General features: G+C 35.8%; 1 protein-coding gene across 1 annotated transcript in view; it reads left to right on the top strand.

Annotated features, from left to right (window-relative positions):
• Window positions 1–2,133: 2,133 nt before the first annotated feature.
• The window catches only part of LOC136854341 (insulin-like peptide receptor), a 46,196-nt gene continuing 38,141 nt past the window's right edge, over window positions 2,134–10,188 (top strand). Inside the window, exon 1 of the mRNA XM_067130639.1 lies at window positions 2,134–2,497. The gene's annotated coding sequence lies outside the window, so the exon portion shown is untranslated. The remainder of the gene's footprint in view (window positions 2,498–10,188) is intronic.

Raw genomic sequence — 10,188 nt, 5'->3', positions numbered from 1 at the left:
AGCAAAACAATAATAATTATTACAACTAACTGTTATACATCATATACATAAATTCTTATGAATCGGTACTCTTGCCCAAAACTTAAAGCCGATCCAACTGAAACAAGCAAATAGATAAATAATAAGTAAATAAACAATTAAAACGAAGGAATAAATAAGGAAATGAATAAAGAAAGGGAATAGTACTACACAGTCATTGGTGTACTCTGTAGCAAGACGTTGGAACCAGTCACTAAGGCTATGGAGGGAGGACTCCGGCGTAGTAATGTCATTTCGTGGCGAAGATTTATCGTCTCTGAGCACGAAACCAGGATTGGGCCTAGTACGAGTATCCAGAACTGAGAGATAGTATCGTAACGTGGTTCAGAAATTACCTTACTTTGTTTACGGGGCTGCTCGTAAGGGAAACACGCCGTGCCGGCATAAGGCCAGCTAAATCTTGCAACAAAAACAACATGATGTTAAAACGGCAACACTGGATTACCTGGGTCTTAAGATGGGTTGCAGTTTAATGTCCCGAGCCCTGACTAGACCTGTAATTTGCATATATATATATATATATATATATATATATATATATATATATATATATATATATATATATATATATATATATAATCTAAAAGGGTTGCAAATTTTAAGTCCATCTATGCTTTTAAAACAAAGATATTTGTCTAACATTGATACCGTTTCTTCTTTAAAATAAAAAGTTACTTTTAAAGATATCAGACCATGATTTATTAATTAATTTCTAACTTATTGTACTATTAAATACTTGTGTTTAATTACAATGAGTGTATCAGTAACAAGTACAAAACTGTTAAATACATACACGCGTAACATACTTTAATTGACGGTTTACGAGAAACCAAAAACCAAATAGTAAGTATTATGAAAGCTCATGCAAGATTTTCTCAAGTTATATCGAAGAACAAAATAAAAAAAAATATTATTCAATGGCCAACAAACCACTGAAAAAATAATGAAGTTCTCACTGCCGGCAACAATGAACTGAAAATGACGTTATCAGATGCAGGCGTCAAATAGCGATCCCTCAGAAATATTGTTCCACCAGCATGTCGTCAGCGTCGTCAGCAAAAAGGCAAAATAATGGTCTCTTTGGGCTACGCCTTGTCTCTTGCTTACATACGGCACTAACTTTTTCAAATTTTCATCTTATATTTATCGGTGAAAAATTGAGGCACTGATCGAAATTGCTTTCATATACCAATTAGTCGTTTAATTAACTAGGGTCTATAAAGTCCTCTCTAAACTCTTTATCTTGTGTGGGTTCGAGTCATGCTTGGGAAATTTGTGTGAAATAAGAAACTAGGATTACACATATGATAAAAACCAACCCTAGAGGGCCTAGATAATATCAACGAAATAAAAGTCCTATATAAAGTTCTCGTGGCAGGAATGTTTTAGATATTTGGTCAACAAATCAAACATAACTGCCAGTTACAACGGACAGACATATTGCTCGTGATAAGTAGTTTAAAAACCTTAACCGTAGACCCACGGGTGGTTAGCTGGTTTAGATTAAGTTGGTTTATGCCAGCACGGGCTCTGGTCCTAAGCTTAGTAAAAAGCGTAAGGGATTAGGAGGCCTAGTGTAGACCTAGTGCTGGTTCGACCTACTACAGCTGCTATTTGTTTCCTCCCCCCAACACTTCCAGGCTTGCGTCTACGTACATATTTTAGGCCAACCTTGCAACAAGTTCTGTGGGAAATCTTAACTGAAGTTCAAAAATAAAACAAAAGCAAAACTTACCTTGGTGTTTCAGATGTGTTACTTTGGTTACTTGTAGAGTAACCTAAATATCGCCTCTGGATCATTCACTATTACGCGAATTCCGCAAAAAAAAAAAGACACTATCAACTGAAAGTCTATCACTATTATTTCAAGCTCGACTGATTTCCATATTGATTTCATAATAATAACTACAATTTTAAACGCTACATTCAAAAATACGATAAATTCCACCTCTAAAACACCCATTCCTCCCAAGCGGGCATGGCAAGCCAATGGCATGCCAGTGTCAGCCATGACGTCACGACCCCTCTAGCCAATCAGGTGCAGTCACAGGCCGGGAGGGCTAAGGGAAGCCCGGGACTTTTTTTCCAGCGCTTAGACCGAGTGAAGCTTTTGCAGGAAGTGATTTGACCTTTCCGGTTTTGTCCTCTGAGGATAGTTTTTTTTTTTTTATAAATATTATTATTTAAGAGATTTGTATTTGTTTGTTTTTTTTTGTTTTAGGGCGTGACAAGGGAAGACCGGATTTTTTTTTTCCAGTGCGACCGAGTAAATCCTTTGCAGGAAGTGATTTGACCTTTCCAGTTTTGTTCTCTGAGGAAAGCAGGTTTTTTTTTTTTAATTTTTATTTAAGAGATTTATATGTCTTTTTACTACGAAAAACGAGGAGTGATTCTGTAAGGCTTATCCCAGCCATCCTGACTGTCACGGGTGACATGACGAAGCCTGAGTTGAACTAAGGTGAGTTATAATTATCATCATTAGTAGTATCGAGGTCTGGCAACAATTCGTCATTTTACATTAATATACTTTGATATTTTAACGATAATTCGTCATTTTATTTTAATTTATGTTTCTTATCTATCCTCTCTCTCTCTCTCTCTCTCTCTCTCATATTTATTTTATCAGTTTGGAGCATATGGATGAAAAGCATATTTCAACTTATTATTATTTGCGTATACCTGCTAATACATAGTTTATTCATGCGTAGGTATGTTGTATAATACACATATATGTTTTCAGATACATTTATGTCTACACATAAACATGAGTTACAGGTTTTGTATAGGCCTATGTTTCTGCATTCTGAGCCTAAATGACTTTACAGTATATATTATGATATTATTACAATTTCGGTCAAATTCGGATATGTATTATTTTTTACTTATTCATTTTTGAGATGATTCATACGAAAAACACACAATGCATCATATGTATGACAATGGCCTTCAATTTTGATAGTGGATTGTGCGGTGATAACTGTCTGAAGCAATACTCGAACTTTTGCGAATTCCCAAAGCAACGAAAATACATATTAGGTCTGTTAGTGCCGTTGCAATTATATTTATTCCACATAAATGATCAGTTTGAGTGATTAAATCAACAAGTAAGCAAATAACAACAGAGATCATTAGCATGGTCACGCTTTCTGACGTATTATCTGTGTATACGAAAATGGAATGATAGCTGTATGTCATATTCAAATGTGCAGATATAGGCATATATGCAAGCATAAAAGATTACCTACTCGGAGTGCTATGCACCTCTGGCCATATTTAAATTCCTATGATTATTTCTCCTTCATTCACTACACTGCCGTGAATATAAGATGATTCTCGTTGAATATATATGATACTAATACAAATTTAATATAAATGGTATACTTGTTACACAGACTCGAATACATGGTACTAGTTACACAAGTCCAAATCAAGAGCCATCAGAACTGCCCATACTAAATATACTTCACTCTATACGTTTCACAAAACCTGTTCTTGGAAAATTATTATTGCTTATTACTGGGGCTGGTAAATCTAACAACATTGAAACAAACTGGGCCAGTCCTTGTTGATATGTACTAAGTTTTTCCTACACAGCTGAAGTGCCGGGGTACGTCATTTGTTACTATAGGTCTAGAGAAACGACACTCGTATGATTATCAGCATATAAAACAGCGACAGCAATACTAACAGTGCCTAATATAAAGCTTGCCTACACGTAAGTATTATTTAGGTCATCTTTGTTAGTATTCTTTATCTTTTATTAGAGAAAATATACAATATTTTACATTTTTAATAGTATTACAATCAGAATTTAATCAAAGTTGACTTGACTTTACCAAAAACAAATATAAGTTTATCGTTTGGGAAAAAATAGCCTCTGTTAGTATAGTTTTCACCTTGTTTTTATGCTGACAGTGATATAATTCAGTCATTTCAACAACTAGTCGGCTTTTAATCAACACCTGACGTATTTCGGTAGCCCCAGTGTTGAGATGTTAAAACTAATTCATTTTATCAACAACGAGTCAAATCTGATCGACATGATTAACTTTTGGATCCAAAGTTTACAGACTCAACGTAAGTGTTGAGATGTTTTTTTTTTCAAATCGATTTATTTTATTAGTTTGCGAGTTAGCTATGCTCAAATCCCTGATATAAACATGATCCTTTATGCACTGGTATAACATAACCTCTGGCTTTGGTTTTTTTTTAATTGCTTCTGCAGCATTAGGTTAGCAGTAGACCCAGTAAGCTACAGGCATAACAACATTTTCAGAATATGAACATGAATTACAACAAGGTTTTCTTTGAATGTTCAAGTTTTAAGCTGTGTTCAAGCCGTCTAGATGTTGCAAGATTATTTATAGGCCTAAAAAAAATTAATAATCTAAGCCTTCTGAGATGTAATCTCTGTTACTAAAGAATTTATTTGTAGAGATTACCTGTTCATTGAAGAATAAAAGATGATGATGATTTTGATTATATGGAGAAGATGCTATTAATCGAAATATATATTAGTATTTGTGGAAAACTTGTTTTAACTGGCTTAAAGTATTATTTTCTTTTGGTGCATATTTTATTCATTCAAAAGGTAACTTGAAGTGCAAGAATGTGCAGATAACTTCGCACGCTTTCTGGCCAGAAATTGTTAATATAGAGATGTGAATGCTGAGTGTAACGTATTTATAGTAAGTAAAGAAATCTAACACACCTAGGCCTAGGAACAAAATCTTGGCTTTAACAAAAGATTAATTGCATAGCCTAGGCGAATACTTGCTAGTAAGCCATAATTTTTGAAGTGGTTCATTAATATAATTTCAATAATTTTGTTTTTATGAAAATCCAAATATTCCTCTAACAAATAAAAAATAAATGGTTTCAAGATAATTTAATTGTCGCTACTCATTGTAGACCTGTTACACCAGGTGGTTCACGTGCTTCACCACTGTAATAATGGCCGCGTGACACTTGCTCCGCTCACCCGTTGATATCGGTGGATGCATTCTACTTTTGTATTTACTTATTTACATTTTTTTAGCATGGAATCGTAAAAACAATCAAATAGGACAATTTCAAATTTTATGATTAATCTGGAAGCAATATTAATGTTATAACAATTTCTTTCTTTTGTTTATTTAATATTTGAACTGAGGTTTGAGGAGGACCTTTTTTTGTCAAATGCATCGGCGATGCGTGAACGAAAATTTTGAAAATGTTTCGTAACTATTTTTGAGAAATTTGGCTACACGTGATATTTTCTCTCAGTTTTGAAACATATAACAGATTTCACTCTTATGAAACATATTTTGGCGTTATTGTATGCAATAATCATGTTTCCGCATTGAAATAATAGGTGAAATGGAGCATGTTAGTTTGCCAGTTCGTGAATTTTGAACGAAATCCTCTGCAATCTTGTCGCATCACTTACGAGCATAGCTTACTATTCCAATGAGTCTTCATTTGGACTTGTTTAACTAGAATCATGTATAGTAGATTCAGTGTGATTAGTACTATGAATATTAAATTCATGTAACTAGTACCGTGCATATGGTAACGAGAATCCTCAATGTTATGAATAGGTAGAAATACATCTAGGAATTTACATGTTCGAAGCTACATAGAACTCCGAGTAGGCATTATTAGACTAATAATGCGTTGCTCATAACTTCATCACTGCCTAACCATCACCTTCACCATCGTCATCATCGCCTATAATACCAAGGACTTCTGTGAAATTCTGGCAGTTTTCGTTAAAGTTTGACCGATTATAAAATTTTTCTGGACAAAAACTTACCGTCGCGTACTGACATATTTTAAAACCTACTTTTACCGTAACCGGCGAGTACTTTTAGGGCAGGCTATGGTTGTCACACAAAACAAAAGGATATATAAGTTATTTCTTACGTCAAACAAGGCAAATATTTCATTAGCTTTCACAACGTTCGAGATTTTATTTTCGTAATTTTATTTAGCAGTAGGCCTATTTGCTTTGTTTTGTGATTATTTCTGATTTCCTGTGTACTTCTCATTACGTTAGATAGTTTGTACTTTGAAATGGTATTACATTGTACCTTTTTCATTGCAGTTTAATGGTTAGAATCCATAGGGAGAATAAAGACACATGGATGCATTCTGCTAAACCCAAATGTGCTGTTGGCTCAGCTGAGTAGTTACTCGACTGTAGTGAGTCACATACCTCCTTCAGCCAGCTTCTTTAAAGGGGGGCTTGCATACAGGCGAGAAAAAGCCAAATGAGGTGTTCGCATACGTTTTCAGTTGATATAGCTGCACAAACTGTTACATTTTGGCGAGAGAAATATTAAAGGAAACATGACAAAATGCTACTGAAGAAGAAAAAGTGGCGTAACTGTGTGTTTGTCACGCACCTCTTTTATTTCGGAATTAAATTATAAACGTAACAAGACCGGAAATGGGATGGGGGATTTCGGCGGCTTTTTGCGGATTACGGAGGGGAGGGGAGCTGGCTCTCTCTCTCTCTCTCTCTCTCTCTCTCTCTCAGCTGATTGCATAGCTGATCAGGTTTCATGAAATAATTTTGAGGTAATGCTAGTGTTATCATATATATATATATATATATATATATATATATATATATATATATATATATATATATATATATATATATATATATATATATATATATATATATATATATATAATATTAGATAGATAGATAGATAGATCATTTTAATAAAAAAAAAAGTGCATCTTGAGTGTGATATTGGTCATATTGTATTTATCGGAATATATAATGTAAATAATGAACACTGAACATTTAAAGAAACAAGAGATATCTAAAGTTACTGACGAATAATTCTCTTTCGGAGTAAATTTTTGAAAGAAAATATCTCGATTTATTTCAGCGGTATATGAGCAGCGTCCAACCAGCTTTCAGTGCAGATGTCTTCGAGATATTTATTTTAATATCCCAAGCTGTTCCTCTGCGCAGAAAGAAATGAAGTGCTGAAATGACAGTTATTTTCATTGTCAAGAATTGGAGTTGAATTCCCACCCTTACAACACTCCTACCAACCCCCTCCCACCCCTCCCCTTGAGGATTAGTCCTAAACTCGATAACCAGCTCTTTTTCATCTTATTTATTGTAGTTCACCAATATCACGTTCCATCTGGGAATGCTGTATGGTCGATTTGACCAGGCTGAATTATATTCAGGAGTTATTTGACTTGAAAACAAGTAAAAGGGAAAGGAAATGGCAATTTCTTTCATTGACAGTAGACGTAATCATCTGGTCCTTCGTTGAAGGTCTAGGGTATAGCCACTTCTTGTGCACTGATTATGAAGCTTATCGCTTGTACCACACGAACGGCTGACATTGCGTTTCTCTCTCTCTCTCTCTCTCTCTCTCTCTCTCTCTCTCTCTCTCTCTCTCTCTTAAAGAAATAGTGATTGGTGTTTTTGGCAAGAACAAGTCAAACTAGCATGTATTTTGCTGATATGGTCTCTTAAATTTCAAAAACTAAACATTTTGCAGCCGTTTTGAACAAATAGCTATTTACTAAGTGATAGTTATATAGTACTTCAGAAACTTGATTAATGCAAATATACAGACGTTCTTTTATGGTACTTGCTGCGCCATCAGATTGAAATGCAAAATAGTGCGTTGTTTTCAACTTAGAGACGCAAACATCTCGCGCAAGCGCACATTTGTTTGAACAACAATGGTGTCGTCTGTGCAAAGAGCGAGGCAAGTTTTTCACCTGACGTCAGCAGCACTCGACTGTCACCCACCGCGGTATCCACACAGCTTGAGTTCACGCACAGCAAAATTTCGTGCGAGCTTAAACGAGGCTTTTGTGTTTGAAGTATTGCATTATAATTTCTGTTTATCGCGGGAGGTAGGGAGCCATCAGTCCACATAATCTGTTTCGCTCGATCATTTACCTTACTCCTGTTACAGTATAGTTACTAATGACAATAACGAAGGTAAACGGAGAGAGAGAGAGAAGGAAACTGCAAGTTAAGATTCTTCAAAACCTGTTGACTTAAGGTATCCTGGGCAAGAAGCAAACATTTCCTCATAATAATCAAAGTGAGATATTAGACTTCTTACGTAATGCATCCTCACGCAGTGGTGCTGACCGTTACTGTATGAAGCAGCCATGAATACACTTAGGAGCAACTTAAGTAAACTGAGGCAACCGTGGTGCAACAAGGATACAGGATAAAGAACCTTTAAATGCACAGGCCATGAGCGTTCAACAAGTTCGTCCAAGAAATAAGAAAGGTGAAAACGTGGAGAAATTAAAAATAACTCAGAGACTTATCATTGAAAAGCAGTTGCGAAGCGGAAGAACAAGTTATTCAAGAAAACTGTAAACTGTCAGGGAGACAAATGGAGACTGTTTAACGAACCAAACAATGGCTGAAAGGAAGTCCTTCAGAAAATATACAAGGTTGACGATGATGATGATGAAAACTATTAACATAAGTGAATGACGTTCGGATTATTTGTCCAGGCCTAGCGCCTCTTCTGCTGGTATTTATCTTGAGTCTAATGTCTTCAGATTTAGAGAGAGAAATGGGAGTTAGTAGACCATATCTTATTGTTATTACTGAATTTTTAACTAATGGATTGTAAATAGTCATCGTTAATGGGCTCTACAGTGACACCAACAATGTAATCTCCGCAGATTATTGTTCTCCGCCCATGAAGTGCATTGTAAGCATTACTGAAAGGTGTTTGCAGAGCCCCCTCGGCCCATAACTACACCCACATTTTAGCCGTTTACTTTACGTCCATTTCCGCTCCCTTTCTTCAATCTTGATGTCCAACCTCTCTAACGATTACTTCTTGTAAAAAATTGTGGTGGTTTCTACCAGTTCCACCTATAGAACCTTGTACTTCATCGCCTTTATTTTTGGGATTTCTATGTCTTGCTATCCAGCCACTCCAACTCCCTTTTGTTTTTCATTGTCTTGAACGCTGACTGGACGAAAGTGCTCCAGTGCTTGGCATGACAGCCTAAACTTCATTAAAAATCAAAAATCCCATCTCCTGAGTGTACGGTAGACCGGGGTTGCAAAATATATTCACAGAGATAGAGCAAATTATGGGGAATGGAAAAGAAAAACTTAACAAAACACGAAGTACGAGTGTTGATAATCCCAGGACACAAGATACTCTTCATTCAGAATTTGGAGTATCTTGTGTATGTGTTTAACTACAGGCAACTCATTTCGCATTTAAAATTGTACTGTGTATGTCATTCTTAATAGCAGATTCACATCTGAGAATCATAACGACTGGCCTGTCTCATATTTCCTTGCACTAAAATTCGGTGTTCTGAGAAAGTCTCTCCAGATTTTGGGAGACCTATTCATCATCGTGACCATCCTCGTCTTGAAATTCGTTTCCTTCTTCATTGCCGACATTTTTCCGTTTAGTTTTAATCAATTTCAAGTTGTTCAGTGTCCAATTTCACTCTTAAGTCAACTTCCTCCACTTTTACATACTTTCTTTTGTCTATCACGCACCTTTGAATCTTGGTGAGTGGACTAAGAACTAAACATTTCGGCAGCCTGTGTACAAGAATTGAAGAATGAATGTTCGTTACAAAACTTCTCTCTAGAATCTGCGTGGTCTGTTTACAACAAGCTGTTCAGTGGGACGTTATTGAAATATAAACTAGTTATATTCTTTTTTTTTTTTTAATGTCCAATGTCGTCAGGGCACCTCACACCGTCACAAGTTGCACTGTAGGCATTGCTTAAGTTTCTTTGCAGCGTCCCAGCGGACCCTAGCTACTACCCCTTTCGTTCGTTTTACTACACCTCCGTTCACATTCTCTTTCTTCTATCTTATTCTCCACCCTCTCTTAACAGTTCTTTCATAGGGTAACTGCGAGGTTTTCCTCCTGTTACACCTTTAAAACCTTCTAACTCTCAATTTCTCCTTCATCGCTGAATGATTTCATAGATTCCAGCTCTTGTCCTTGGCCTAAATTTTACATTACAGTCATTTTTTCTAAGGGGAACACAGAATAACTGCATGATTTACCTGAGGGAGGGAATAATCTTGTAAGTTTAAATTACTATGGTAGTTTGGCTATCATTTCCGAAAAACCCATGCCTGGTAGGCCTAAGTGACATAACGCCGCCAAACTGAC

Source organism: Macrobrachium rosenbergii, chromosome 29 (genome assembly GCF_040412425.1).
Source record: "Macrobrachium rosenbergii isolate ZJJX-2024 chromosome 29, ASM4041242v1, whole genome shotgun sequence".
Classification (NCBI taxonomy): domain Eukaryota; kingdom Metazoa; phylum Arthropoda; class Malacostraca; order Decapoda; family Palaemonidae; genus Macrobrachium; species Macrobrachium rosenbergii.
This window is presented reverse-complemented; position numbering and strand designations above follow the sequence as displayed.